A 16,255-nucleotide genomic window follows, 5' to 3' on the forward strand; every position below is an offset into this window, starting at 1 on the left:
CAAACCGACTAGATGACCAACCCAACTCCGTTTTTTGAATTAAAAATTCGTTTATCGCGGTGGGACCGTACATTTTTCGGGGATAAAAAGTATCCTATGCCCTTTCCCGTGACTCAAAGTATCCATACCAAATTTCAGTTCAAGTTCAAAAATCGGTTAAGCGGATTACCCGTAAAGAGATAACAGACAGACAGACACACTTTCGCATTTATAACATTAAGATATTATGGAAATAAAAATATAAAAATAATAGGGAATTTATCAGCGATAATTAAGATGCGACGTCCCTAAAGTGGTATGTCAACTACCTAACAGAATCAAGGCCACTGGAGGCAGTCGTCAGTCATTCCACACAATAAATATGTGGTCCGGTGTGAATATTAGCTGCGGCCAGCGGGGACCATACAATTTGTTTGTTGGTGAGTGTATTTGATCAGTAATATAGACATTTATTATTATCGGCCATGATTCTAATGCGCAAAATATAATAGGTGTTTAAACTGATGATTTATCTATATATATAAAAGAAAGTCGTGTTAGTTACACCACTTATAACTCAAGAACGGCAGAACAGATTTGGCTGAAAATTGGTAGGGAGGTAGCTTAGAGCCAGGAGACGGACATAGGATACTTTTTATCCCGTTCGACAGCGTTCCTGTGTGACTTGACATGAAACGTCAGTCACTATAAAACGTGGTATAACAAAAAAGAATCAGACTTGGAATAACAAAACGTAAATGACAGCTATGTAATTGACGTAAAATGACAGCTATGTAATGACGTATGGATGACAATTTGATATTTGTAAGAAATCAATATTAAAACTATTTCTATTAAATAAATAATTAACAAGTGGATTGAAGTGAAGTGAAGTTTAATTAATAATGCCGCGACCAAGACGATCGAATCTTTTCCGACAAAGCCGTAATGCAAGAAGAATACAAAATACTGCAAATGAAAGGACTGAAGAAGAACAAGAAATTGCACGTGAACAGCGCCGCAATAGTATGGCTCGACTTCGTGCTTCTCAATCACGAGAGCAAAGTGAAGCAGCCCGTGAAACAGCTCGGTTGGCAATGCAGAATCGTCGAGCGAACAACAGAAGTCATTATTTATTGCCATTAAGGCGGAACAAAGTTCGCCGGGTCAGCTAGTATTGATATAAACTGAATATTTATATGCGTTGTGTAATATTAATATTATTCGTATTGCCCAATTATTGAGTTAGTAATCAGTTAATGTTGTTGTACTGGTTATTTATGACTCAAGTATTAAGTTATTGGGAAATATATATAAACGGTAAGGAGCTCATACACTTCATTTATGAATCAACAAGTGTGATTTTGGTTGCAATCATTAATACCTCTTTATTGCTTAAACATTATTAATATTTAAATTATAAAAAAGGATGCATTAAAAGTAAAAAAAACGCTTATTCCATGCCCAAGACGTATATTTTCATATTAAACTAGTTGATGCCTGCAACTCCGTTGCGCCAAAATTCGTTTATCGTATTCGTTTATTCGGGAATCGTAAATTTTTGGGACAAAAAGTATCCTATGTCCTTTACCGGGACTCAAAGTATCTCCATGCAAAATGTCAGCGAAATCGGTTCAGCGGTTAGGGCGTGAAGAGGTAACAGACAGATAGACAGACAGACACACTTTCGCATTTATAATATTAGTATGGATTATAAGACCGTGTAAAATTTTCTTGGAAATAAATTAAATTCTAATTCTTTCACCAATCACCTGCTTGAACTCCTGTGCAGAAGTACCTTCTGTGAAAACGGTCTTTCTTATAAATAAATCCATAATAATATTACAAATTGCGAAAATGTGTCTGTCTGTCTGTTACCTCTTCACGCCCAAACCACTTAACAGATTCAGCTGAAATTTGGTATAGAGATTCTTTGAGTCCCGCGAAAGGACATACGATACTTTTCATACCGGAAATGTACGGTTCCCGTGCCATTAACGAATTTTGGCGCAACGGAATTGCGGGCGTCATCTAGTTTAAAATAATTATTTTACCTACTCGAGCTCGTATCTTCGGTCCTGTAACCCTCCCTCCTCCTCAGTCCTCCAAAATTCATCCCTCATATTCTGCCTGTCTTAATTCGTCCCGGTTGACGTGGGATGATCTGAGAGGAATATTAATGTATGGGTTTAGCTCAAACACGATAGCCGTTTCATTCGGTGCGCTAATTATTTAGGGTCATAACGCTCATTAATTATTAAGTTTTGAATTATCATGCGTGTAGGTTAGGCCTGATTAGAACTTCAATTAGATGCTAAGTACGTGACACCGGCGAGAGCAGATTTGGAATCAGATTCGATCTATATATTTAAATTATCTTTAATAATAATATCTTTAAACGAGCAATTCTTGTATATATATATATATATATATATATATATATATATATATATATATATATATATATATATATATATATATATATATATATATATATATATATATATATATATATATATATATATATATATCATGAAATTTAGTATACAAGGTGTAACAAAAATAAGTGATAATACTTTAGGGTGAGTATGTGTTCCTTATAGAGAGTTCACTGTGAAAGTAGCAGCGCTGAAAGACCAAAAAATTTTTTCACTTTTGTATGGGAAATCTCGTGACGCTCGGGCCCTTGCCCATACAAAAGTGAAAAAATTTTTTGGTCTTTCAGCGCTGCTACTTTCACAGTGAACTCTCTATAAGGAACACGTACACACCCTAAATTATTATCACTTATTTTTGTTACACCCTGTATAGGGGGTTTCGGGGGCGATAAATCGATCTAGCTAGGAATCATTTTTAGAAAATGTCTTTTTATTGGTGTTTTATCGAATACCGAGCTAAGCTCGGTCAAAGAGCTAGTTATCTTTAATAACTGTCGTATTTACAGTATCTAAGGGAGTTAATAAAGCAAACGGAGGTAACTTTAACAGTAAAATGCAGCACGAGACGAGTTTCTATGCCTAGTTGTTTTAAGTTTTCTGATAAAAGTTTATCTTTTCAATAAAATGCACTAGATATTAGATAAACTCCAGTAAAAACAAATAAATATCTGAATATCCTTAATTATATTTAAATTAAATTTTGAGGTGACGCAACGACCGAAGTTCTTTAACTCGGGTAACGATAGGACGTGTTAAAAATTCCTCATCAAAACAATTTACTTTTTTATCTGTTATGTAGGTTGGGTGTTAAAAATTCCTGATTTTCGTCAAAACATGTTTGTCTTATCGTAACCGCGATTTTGCCTCATCAAAACAATTAACTGTTTTATCATTTATGTATAACACAAAAAGATCTTTGAAGCAATACAATAAATTGAAGATTTTCAACAGCTATTATCGGTCAGGTATTGAATTATGTTGCAAAAGAGGGCCGTCGAGTATCCGTTGGCGGTGTGCCCGAAACTGTTCCGTGTGACGTAAACATGCATCGGCTATGGGTCGTTCTATTCGATTTTACCTCTGGCAGAACCTTAATACCGATGACATAAGGTTGACTCTTCAATAAAATCAGAGGTAACGATTTAACTTTATGGAACCCATAGCGACTTCAAAAGAACGGCCAAAAAATCTAATAAATAGTTACAGTTTATATGAGCATGGCCAAGGAAGAGTATTTATTCCTATGACCAATAATACCAAGAAGAAAGAAATTAATGCCGGTTTTTTTTATTGGAGTTTATATTTTCAATGGTTGATTATTAGTTAAACGTGTTTAACTTTAGCCAATAAAATCACCAGTGAATAAACTACTGTAAAAACCTACAAAAAACGGGTACAATCCGTAAAAAACTAAAATCGAAACATTGAACGAAAGAGGTTTTAAAGATGCAACAACCGCAACAACCTTTTTGGCTAACGCTTTCGAGCAATTTAGCAATTGAAATAACACTTTCCCCCGAGATGTTTTCGAAACATAGCTTTTATTACACAAAACACATAGACGCAATACGCATATTATTTTAGCAATTCAAAGTGAGAAAAGAATAAATGTTTACAAAATGTGTGACCCAAATCTGAAAATTTTATACACACACTGACTAAAATCAACCTAAAATCGAATCGCACGAGTTCAAAATTTTCAATTCAAACTGGCGCCATTCTAACAAGTCAAATATTTGATTTAGTGTAAAGGCTTCAAGGCTTATTCGATAATATATAAAGCTGCTAATTCAATCAATACTCACCGTGTAGAATCTGTCGAAGTAAAGGATTTCCACCAAAAAAAATATGAGGTTCCCATGAATACTAACTGAGTCAAATTAAAACAAGGCATACTAGTTACTAGGTAGTCATACTGGAGTCGGTCTGACAATTTTCGTTGACGTATCCAGTTAATGTCTGTAACTGTAACTGGAACCATGTTTGAACTGTCCAATGTAAGAGGGGGAGGGAGACTAACCATCTGTTCTTTCTCAAATTTCAACCTTACCTGCAAGCGGTATCCCCTGCTAGAAAATGAACGAGGCTCTGACGACCGATCAATGGCGGTATAATCATTCTCCCACCCAATTTTAACCAAATATTGGAAGATGCAACAGTGGCCTTGGGGTCTAAATAACTCCTGAAAGTTCTGACAGTGGAAATGAACGGGAAACTACCACTGATTATATTCCCTAGTTGGCTAACGAACGAACGCCTCCGTGGTCTAGTGGTAGAGAGCGCGGTTCTCGATGGCGGGCGACTCGGAGGTCATGGGTTCGATTCCCGCGTTGGAAACATGTTATATCCAAGTTTGGTTCGGACAATGCAGGCTGATCACCTGATTATCTGACAACTAAACGGATGATCCATGCGTCGGATGGGCATGTAAAAAGTCGGTCCTGCGCCTGATCTCTCGCCGGTCGTGTCGGTCTTCCGTCCCACTGGGTTATGAGAGTAAAGGAATAGAGAGTGCTCTTGTGTACTGCGCACACACTTGGGCACTATAAAATTACTCCTGCGTAGCTGGCCTGGTTTCAATGAAACTGGCCACCGTCACCGAAACCGGTGTGGGAGCTATTATGGTTGGCTAACTCCGCAACAACCATGGAAAGTTACCGAGTTGTCGTTCTATACTGTATTGTACTTAGTTGCATATGATTTTTATGCTGCCCATGAAAGCAATAACTTTGCAAGCGCCTATACCATCTGCGCTCCTCTCGGCTGTATGTAAACTAACGGGAATCCATTACGGCGCCACTACACGCACCGAAACTAATAATATTATAATGGAATATTCCCTATGCATTGCGCCGTGTTCAATTCCGCCGGGCTTCCGTTTCCGAACGATTATTATAACATGCCGCATGCAAGCGTGCGGCATCTTGATATACAATATATTCACCGTTTGCGCAGACCTGGTGAAAGCTGGGTTATATATAATTTTACCCCAGGCTTACCATATTATATTATCTCTTTCATTCTTCGTATTTATGAAAGAGATGACATGATTTTTGATGCAGAACGAACTTAAACCCATATCGATGTAAGTGGGCCTTAAATGGTTTTTTGACTGTATGCTATTTTCTGTGGACAAAATAAATTAAAAAAATATCTTTTTTCACGAATGACATTAATAATTCGTCTATTATAGTATTGTTAGCACTTGCTACACGTTATTTTGATTTAAGAATAATACTTCTGCTTGCCCTTAAAAACCTTTGGCAAATATGGCACAAAATTCAACAGACCACAATTGCATACAGAAGCAGCCGGAGGCGTAATAATTCACGCTGAGGAAATCAAAACACGCGACAAACACTCGCTAATGAAACTGAATTGTGAGCGGGGTTGTGAAAGCAACAAATTATAGTTGCGAAATAAAATGAGAGCCCGTGCTGATTACTAATTGAGTTGCTGTATTATCAACCCTCCGTACTATGTAGGGGTGTGATACAACCCAGACAGCAAAAATCTTTCAAAATATTAACTTTATATGAAGATTTCAGAAGTAAAAATCATAGTTTTTCATCATGAGGCCATGACATCCAAGTTTATCCACGATATGCAAAATTGACGTCAATCGTGAGCAAAAAGATATTCACGTTAGGTAAGCATAAAATATTGTTACTACGTTGCCGGTTAACAATATTGGCTTAGGGTCCTGTCAACATAACTAAGTCGCGTTGGATGTCACACTAATTATGAATTGAGAATAGAGAACTTGGACGTTGTGTAAACGTGGCAAGGCAAAGTGTCACGGCAAATAATTTGCATTCACCGTATTCATATTTGCGCTGATACTTAATTGTTGGGTTGTGACAAGCGCCACGTGGAACAGCGTGTAGCTTTTATTCAGTTGGTGCGAAGAGGGTTACACACGAATTTGGCATAAACACATATTCAATATCGGTAGTATAAACAACAACAATTTATTCTACATAGTGACTTTGAGGAAAGGGCAAGTTTCATTAGACTCAATGCAAGAAGTCTCGCAAGATAAAGGAGAAGACAAATTCCACATTCTTGTCGAAGCTTCTTGAAGTCCTATTGCTAGCTAGCAAGACTCACTACTTGTTCTTGCAGCATTAGTGGCCAAGTTGATTTGCCTCTATATAGGCCATTTTAGGCCTATATAGGTAGGGTAAAATGAATCCACGACTTAAAGGTATGTGTGGCAGTGGTATCCATTATCGCTTTTTTTTTCAAAATTAAATCTCCATTTAAATTTAAAATATCAACCGAAATCCATATCACGCGGTAGGAAGGTATTAAAAGTTTCCCACGATCATTTTAGCTGTCTTTAGGTAAGCGGAGGCACGATCGGGGTAGTTCTTAAAATACAATTTCAAAGTTTCCGCAGATAAGAACTTTAAAATAATAGAATTTCGCGAGTTAGCGACTGCAATTCAGCTTGGATGGCGTCAAATTTATCCGAAAACTATTATATTTAAGAACTATTCCATAACTTACTTTAACGACCATTTTGCAAAACAGCGCCAAATGGATACAGCAATGTTTATTAAGGATTGCTTTCAAATTGAAAGCATTATCATAACTGTAACGTAAGCTAAAATTACGAATACATTATACTGAAAATAGCTTGATGGAGTATCGTGCTAGCATCGTCAGCAAGTTTTTAACGAGGCTGCATCTTATAAACCGAGCCAAAATCGATTGTTTTCATTACTCGCGACAACAATCGTTTTGGCTATAAACATCTAAAATGATTTACATACGTTACGTACGTTTTATAAAATGATTTATAAAACGTTTATCCTGGTTGTAAAAAAGGAGAAAAATTTAGGAATTTTTCTCTTGTATATCAAGTATTGTTTTCTTTAAAAAAAGGAGCAAATCTCTATGAGTGTAGTGGAATGTAAAGTCGTTTATCGCTCGGATATATCGGGATCTATGTCCTTTCCCGGTACTCAAAGTATCTCCATACCAAATTTCAGTGGTTTGGGCGCGAAGAGGTAATATACAGACAGGCTTCACATATTTTATAATAATATTAGTAGGAGTTATCATTTCTTGCATACCGAGACTGATTCTAAACTTCATCGAACCTGAGTAATCATAAAATAATGCCAGCTTCATCCCTGGAACGAACTGTCACCAGCAGTATTTCCGGACCAACGCGACCTGCAAGTCTGCAACCGACCTTCGAGAAATGTAAGTACGGTGGCGGTGGCGCGATTATCTGGCGTTTGTGCATTATCTAGTTTTATTAAAAAAAAACTGTCATGCGAGTTGCCAGTTGCCACATCTACAACTCTGTAGCACGTAGGTTGTTGCACGAAATTGCACACGTCGCGTATTCAGGGCGCACTTGATTGAAATCTTTGTCGCTACGAACAAAATACGAAAACAGTAGACTAGGTGAGCAGGATACCTTTTGTGTTGGCAATCCAGAATGGGGTTACCAAGAATACTGCCACCTACTTTCTTGTGACACGGGAGCGAGCTAATTTTGTTGTGAGGGCAATTGAAGACGTGAGTGAAGTGGATAACTAGCAATTTGAAAATTGGCGTTTTTTGCATAAGTGGAGACTTTGGGTTGGTTATTATAATATGTAGATTTTATGTAAAGCCAGATATAAGGCCTCCCACACACGGGCCACCGGCCACAACCACAAAACGCCGCTACCGGCATATTTCCTGTAGTTTTCATTTTTGACGCCGGTGGCCCCCGCACGCTACAGCGATTCACTTTACGACCAATAGACTAGCTATAACGGCGTTTGTGGCTGTCGCGTGTGGCCCGTGTGCGGCAACCTAATTATTATTAGCCAGATAACGATGAAATTATAAGGGAAAAATTAGTGTTGCATCACTTACGTCTACAATTCAGTTCAAAATCTTTTATAAGCCTTATAGTGTAGGCACAATAATTTCTCAAACTTGGTGTCTCATTGAATTCCGAAGTCGGAAATCGAATACGGAAAATGTGTATGCGGCCAGCCTAAAACACGTGGCAGACATTACCAAAGAGAAAGGTTCCTTTTTAAGCTCTCTACTCTCACTGCTCACAAAAGCTAGGATCTCTTGGGGCTCGACTGACGCCATTCAATATAAGCCCTGAGCTTTCGCAACCATAACAGAATGTGGGATTTAAATGTTTTCAGAGCTCCGTTTTATGTACAATAGCGCTCTTGAAAAAGTTTTGTATAATAAATAATGATACATTGATTATTATTATAGTAACACCTCTATCGTGGGTATGGCAGAAACAATAGATTTTCAATTGCTATGCGGCAGCCGGCAGCCGCTAGGGGATTGATGGGTTAAACAAAACTAATAATTTAAATTTAGTGAAGATTTTGACAAATGATTAACGGATTTCATGTCAATATCTTCATTTAATTAAAGTTAAGTAATCGTATGATGAAGATGGACCAAATGCACATAAATATCTATAAATACCAAAAACGCCTGGACATTTTCCCGTATAAACGTTCATTACTGCCCAATATCCACCGTCTTTACCGATATAATATATTCGTTAGATGTACGTTTGTACGTGTTTTGTATCTACTCTTTATTATAAAAAACGTAAACAAATCCTGTCCGCGCTAGGGGAATAGCGTTCAATATAAAAATACTCAGATGAACGCTTTCATAAATGAATAGAAAAATCTGCGAAGAAATCACTGTGAAAATCGCTTCTGAGAATCGAGCTAACCTTTTGACTCTACACTGTGATTGGATTGAGTAGTTTATCTTTGTCCATAAAAATATTGCACTTCTCCATCTTTATGATATTATGTGGGATTTAGCGCAGCGAATGAACAGTTCTTAAAAGTTTTTATGGGAAATTTCATAAAAGTTTATTTGCAAGTTGCAATCAATATATTATAAATGCGAATGTGTTTCTGTCTGTTACCTCTTCACTCTTAAACCGCTCAACCGATTATGATAAAATTTGGTATGGTGATAGTTTGAGTCCCGGGAAACGACAAGGGATACTTTGTTTCCCGGAAAAATTTACGGTTACCGCGCGATAAACAAACTTATGTGTAAAAGAGTTGCGGGCGTCGTTTAGTTAATAAATAATACTCCCTACTATAATGTCGACGAAATTTAACTTTCCAGCCTATAATTTTGTGCTAGGACGGGTCTAAATTCAGTCTATCTCTGGTCTAGATTCAGCATAATGTATACATTATGTAAATAATAAGCGTTGGCGTGAAATAAAGCGTTGTGCCCATTCTCCTCTCCGCGGGGAATAGCCAGTGATTTTCCACTTTAAAATTGTTTTCGCTAGTTGATCATAGAGATTTGAAGTTGAAGTTAGAGACACTTTTTCATGTACATTTTTAAATGTTGATAAGTATTTAATATTATACTCCATATCATATTTGAGGTATTTTTGAATACTATTTAAATACTTACTATATTTTTTATTTTTTAGGATGTCATTTTTGTTTTTATTATACTAAGGGCCTGTTTCACCACTTTCTGATAAAGTGCCTAATAGGCTATTCACAACTTTTTTGACAGATTCTCCATACTTGATCTTTCAAGTTAATCGGTGGATAGCCTTATCAGGAAGTGGTGAAACAGGCCCTAAGAGTAACTTAATAGATGTTACTGACGATGCAATGATAATATCACATTAATATTAATAGATGTGAGGATCGTGCGAGTAACTTAAATCTTGAAGATTTAATAACTAATTAATTGATTGATTGAGATTAATTGTTATTGTTCGTGCTAATACTAGTTTTTGCAGATTAGTAATATTTAGTTAAAGGTAATTCTTCTAATAGTATCAATGCGAAAGTCCGTTTGTTTGTTACTTATTCACGCCGCAAACCACTGAACCGATTTACCTGAAATTAGGTATGGAGATACTTTGAATCCCGGGAAAGGACATAGGATACTTTTCATCCTGGAAAAATGTACGGTTCCCGCGCGATAAACGACTTTTGGTGCAACGTAGTTGCGCACCCGCAACTGAAGTATAGGTTCGGTTTCGTCAACTTAGAAACACCTTATTTCATATAGGAAATGCTTGGCGCATTTCCAGCAGTTTAGGGTGCTCTTGGTATGTGGTTCTCCCCAGACGCAGGATCTTCTGTACTACTGAAAGTTGCGGCAACTATGAAACCCAGCACAACCAACCTAGAATCTAGAAATACCAAGGAGCAGGCCAGGAACAAAAAATCAAATTGCAATACATGTGTAACTTCTCTAGTAATACGAGTGTCCTTCGCGGCAGTTTCTATATGATGTTCAGAAAATCTAAATAAATAAAATCTTTTTTATAGGTTTCCCTGCGTAAGGCTGCGTTTACACCAGAGTTGAGCGGAGCTGTGTTGCGAGGAATGTGTTTTTGAGAACCAATAGCAATCGCCGCGCTGAGCGATGTAATGGCAAAGTCATGTCAATGAAGCTCCGTTCAGCTCTGGTGGAAAGGCAGCCTTAAAATGCTAAGATTTTAAGCAAAATACGCACAAATGTTATAAACTTAAATTTTCATTTCTTATAATTTTACGACAGCAAAATAAGCAAACAGCTATACTATTTAAACAAATGAGTTCAAAGTAGCAATTTATTACAACTTGTATAGTTCAATCGTTTCAATTGCGTTTTATAGCTTAACTTGTAGTTAGTCTTTGTTAATATTTTCCATCAGTTAACAGTTTGTAGAGTAATAAAACGAATGGCAAGACTTTTATCACTTTGTACTATATTTAGTTTAAACTCCATCTATTTTAAGAGCAAAAACAATTTGCTATTTATGAAAATAATTTTATATTTGTACAAATATATTACATAAATATTTTTTATATGTATGTAATATTATAGTTTAACGCCTTATTTCTTAGTGTCTAAACACACTAGGCTGAATTACGCCGGCGTAATTTTCGCCACAAATGTCAAACGCATACAAAACGCGACGTAATATTATGTCACCCCTCGTATTCGGCCCGTATTTTGTATGCAATTTAAACGCGGCGTAAACGCGTTTATGTATAAATATGTTTAGACCCTTATACTACGCAGTGCGTTCGACGCGTATGGCGCGCACGGTGCTGATGTAAAATATGAGCGATCAGCAGCTATAGCACACATACTTAAAATATGAGAAAAGTCAATTGTTTAAATTTTTTGGTGATATTGGTATTTTAGAGATAACTAGCTGTTCCGGCAATCGTTGTTTTGCCATAAAATGATTTTCCAGACCTTATGGAGCCCGAGACCTTTCCAACGAATGCAAAACCGTGGAAATCGGTTCGTGCGTTCTGGAGTTATAGCGTCAGGAAGGAAAACCCGACTTATTTTTATATATTAGACGAGCTTTTGCCCGCGGCTTCGCTCGCGTTAAGAATATTATTATATATACAAACTTTCATCCCCTATTTGAAATTTGAACCACTTGGGATTGGAATTTATCAAAATCCTTTCTTAGCGGATGCCTACGTCATAACATCTACCTGCATGCCAAATTGCAGCCCGATCTGTCCAGTGGTTTGGGCTGTGCGTTGATAGATCACTATGTCAATCAGTCAGTCAGTCACCTTTGAGTTTTATATATTATACTAGCTGTTGCCCGCGACTTCATCCGCGTGGACTTTAGTTTATAGCGCGCGGTGTCAACAAAATTTGTGTCAAATTTAAAAACGTTTTAAAACCCTGGTAAGTGGTACCCCTCTTAGGGCCGCGTTACACCGGAATGGCAGCGCTGAAAGTGCTCGCCTCGCCGCTGCCATTCCGGTGTAGCGCGGCCCTTAATTAATCAAAATACCCAAAAACAGCTGTGCAGTGTGCACATAATCTATACTAATATTATAAATGCGAAAGTATCTTTGTCTGTCTGTCTGTCTGTCAGTCTCGCTTTCACGCCAAACGCCAAAAGTATCTCTGTCTGTCTGTCTGTCTGTCTGTCAGTCTCGCTTTCACGCCAAACGCCAAAACTACCGAACCGATGGTAATGAAATTTTGTATACAGATAGTCTAAAGCCTGAGAAAGGACATAGGCTACTTTTTTTACTGGAAAAAAGGGTTGTAAGGGGGTGAAAATGCGTAAATTTGTTCAAATTAAGTTAGTTCCAACAATTCATAATAGATGGCGCCGTGCGTCTTCTACATCGCGCTGACGCTTGCTCAAAAGTCTTCCTATAAGACGTGGTATCATCTTACATTTAAGATTCGATTTTTTCGATTGTTATATCTATTCTACGGTATTAAATAACTCAGTACTTTATCTGTGCAGTGACGTAACCTTAAATCTATCAATGATAAATAGTTTATGGGTAAAGTTGTGTAATCGGAGGGCTAAATAAGCTTTAAAATTTGGCATAAAATATAAAGTTTAATATAAAAAAATGAAATACTTATTGTGTGCACACTGCACAGCTGTATTGATTTAAGGGGTACCAGGGTTTTTTTATAAAAGCTTTTGACACCAATTTTGTTGACATCGCGCGCTATAAAGTACTATAAACTGAAGTCCACGCGGACGAAGTCGCGGGCAACAGCTAGTAATATAATATAACCTTCTCGATAAATGATAAGTCTTACTCGATAAATGATCTATCTAACACTGAGATAAGTTTTTAAATCAGACCTGTAGTTTCTGAGATTGACGCGTTCAAGCAAACATACTCTTCAGGTTTATAATATTAGGTAGATATAGATTTTTTTTAATTATCGCTTGACAAACTCGAGTCTCGATCTAAAAGACTATGAAATGGTATAATATGGTAGTGATGATGATGATGATGATGATGTTGAAGAATGTAATTTGCATAGTAGCATATGCTTTCTGTTCTTAAAACAACGCCGAAACTCCCAAACTTGTATCTATAAAGAATCAGGAATTCTCTCAGCACCTTCCGAACCACGGTATACCAGGTATATCTCGGTGCAAAATTTTACTTGTTGGTAGCATATGCTTAGAATACTTCTCACGAAACCGAAGTCACCATATGTTTCCCTATAAGTTTTGAGGAGTTCCCTCGATTACTTATGGATCCTTCATCAGATCACCACTTTTCTGAATATAATACCAAATTGGGATGATAGCCTATATACCAAAAGAAAAATTTTGAAAATCGGTTAACAAACGGCGGAGTAATCGTTGAATATAAGAAAACGAACATAACACCTCCCCCATTTTGAAAGTCGGTTAAAATTGTAGCCTATGTGTTATTTATTTAATATTTTAATCAGCACATGAATTGAATAACAAAATTTTTTTCAAATTAATCGTAGCACCATCTGTCAGGACAAACTAAAATTGAAATAGAATATTATTGAATGCGATGATAGCGCCGTCCGCCGGATCTAATGTAAAACATTCCAAAATCAACAACTCCTTATAAATAAGAAATTAATTTAAAAAACATTTTCCAGTAGACCAAACTGTAAATCTAAACCATTCTCGAATCTCCACGAACACACACAAAAAATTTCATCAAAATTGGTCCAGTCGTTTAGGAGGAGTTCAGTCACATACACACGCACACAAGAAATATATATATTAAGATAGATAACATTTCGAAGTGACGATTTGTCTTCAAACTGTCCACTACAATTTAATATAACCTCTCATCTAGTTAAAGGTACTTAGGTTTATTAGCTATAGGTAAGGTTTGATGGTCGTAACCTCAGTAATTCAGACAGGTCATTCCAATACACGATTTTCAACCAATCTTAGACGGTGATAAAAGAGATGTCGATATTTTACGATTGTCTTTCAAAATAGATTCTTGAACTCGACATAATATTGTCGCACGATTGTTTTGTAAAATAAATATTCCTCGAAACACGAAAACTTACGCGAAATCAAATTTTATGCATTTAATAAAACTGAGAAATATACATTTTTAAAATATTCATAACATAACCAAATCAAATTCAATATTATCAAATAGTAACAATTCATCGTTTTACAAAACCAACGATCAACGACAAAAAATGTAGTTTTTTTTTAACGTACATAATATTTATGGACAAGACAGTGCAAGGCAGTGTGCCGCTTATAACAGAGCTTTTCAAAAAGCTCTCGATAAAGCCCGTAATCGCGTTGTTGACATTGTCTGAAGATCTTCTAGTCAGCGAAATCGGTGCTCTGATAATATGTAAATTTATGGTGACCGTGACATCATTTTGCATGGTATATAAGTTTAGGATACAACGTTTGATGAAAAGACGAAATAAAATATGTTTTGAGACATCTAGCCGGCAGTTTTAGGAATAAAATCTTATATATAAAATTCTCGTGTCACAATGTTAGGCCGTAGGTACTCCTCCGAAACGGCTTTACTGATTTTAACCAAATTTTATATGTATATTCAGTGGGTCTGCGAATCGGCTACTGGGTACTTTTTATATTGATAAATGCATTTGTTGAATAAACAATAGTAAATTATTACAACTCGAGACTGACGGCGACCATTGTTTGTGCGACGGGATAGCGATGGACGTTGCCATGGTGACATATTTAGTCACTTCAATAAAATAATACGGGCGAAATACTTTATATGGCAAACAAACGTTTGCCGGGACAGCTAGTAATCTATTATATAAAAATGAGTCGCTGAATGTGTTGCTAAGCGGAAAACTTTAAAATATTCCTTGAAGTACGAGGATGGTTCTTACGGAGAGAAAAATTCTAAAAAAAATTATTAAATTTCCTGAAAAAGTCTAAAAACAACACTTTTATATATAAAAATGGATTTTCAATTGTGTTAGTAACGCTAAAACTCGAAAACGGCTTAACGGATTGTTCTAATTTTAGTCTTAAAATATTCGTAGATGTCCAGGGAAGGTTTTAAAGTGACACGAAGTTCACCGGGACAGCTAGTAATATATAAAGGGCAATCGCGTAACAACCTGGAGAGTTCTTTATCAAAATTTTTGAGGATTCATATAATTATGTTATAGATTCATCAACATCTCGGAAACACGGACAATAGCTCTGTCAACTTGGTTTAATCTTACAGTTTTTTTATACTATCCCATTGCCGGGCAAAGGCCATCAGAGTTTATGGACTTTTATTCATCGTAGAACAATTTTTACTACAACGCCCCGTATTATTTGCCGATGAGACATCGGCAAATAATCTAAATACCTTTTTTATGTTTTGTTTTTGACTCTGTGTTTTGTAAATTGTAAATAGAAATCTCTTAGGTTACGCCTCTCTAACTCTCTCTTTGAGTAATTCATTAGCATGACTTGGATAAGGCTAGAAGAACCTGCAGTAAGCATATGCGCGTAGGTAGGAATATGCGCTTAAGGCCCATTAGTCCCTAAAATAAGCAGGTCGATGTCTGTCAGTACGAATATCGACGTACAGGACATTAAAATAACATTCATATCAGCGCGCCTTGTACAGTGGCGGTTACGCGCTCGCTGCGTGCCTTGATAATAGGAAATAGGAGAAAAAAACCTTTTGATTTTAGTATTACACAAATCAAATATATAAAATCGTTTAGGTTAGGTTACGACAAATGTACTTCATTTTTTGTTTTTACTAGAAAGTGTGTAATTTAGCTATAAAATGAATCTTTGAGATTTTTTTCTATCGAGCAGACCTTTGCGTATAGGAAATTTTCTCAATTTTAAAACGGTACTTTTTTATACTTAAATAATGACATTTTCTTTACAAAAAACATGATTTAAAAAACTCATTTTACGTAGTTGCAACAACCACAGCGCCTTAAGTCTTAACTTTCAGCCGTTTTCAACTAGTAGAACTAGTAAGCTCTACCGAATATGGGTTCAACATCAACAATTTTCGAGCGCATAATCAGTATGCAGCGCGACGCTAGCAATAAATAAATAC

General features: G+C 36.4%; 1 protein-coding gene and 1 long non-coding RNA gene across 3 annotated transcripts in view; both read right to left on the reverse strand.

Annotated features, from left to right (window-relative positions):
• Positions 1-16,255, reverse strand: part of LOC121740422 (peripheral plasma membrane protein CASK) — a 318,557-nt gene that overhangs the window by 83,458 nt on the left and 218,844 nt on the right. The gene's annotated exons all lie outside the window — the stretch shown is intronic.
• Positions 3,247-8,124, reverse strand: LOC121740438. The gene is made up of 3 exons (XR_006037644.1): positions 8,070-8,124; positions 6,926-6,928; positions 3,247-3,259 (listed from the first exon to the last, which is right to left on the reverse strand). It is a non-coding gene; the product is annotated as an uncharacterized LOC121740438 (long non-coding RNA).

Source organism: Aricia agestis, chromosome 3 (genome assembly GCF_905147365.1).
Source record: "Aricia agestis chromosome 3, ilAriAges1.1, whole genome shotgun sequence".
Taxonomy (NCBI): domain Eukaryota; kingdom Metazoa; phylum Arthropoda; class Insecta; order Lepidoptera; family Lycaenidae; genus Aricia; species Aricia agestis.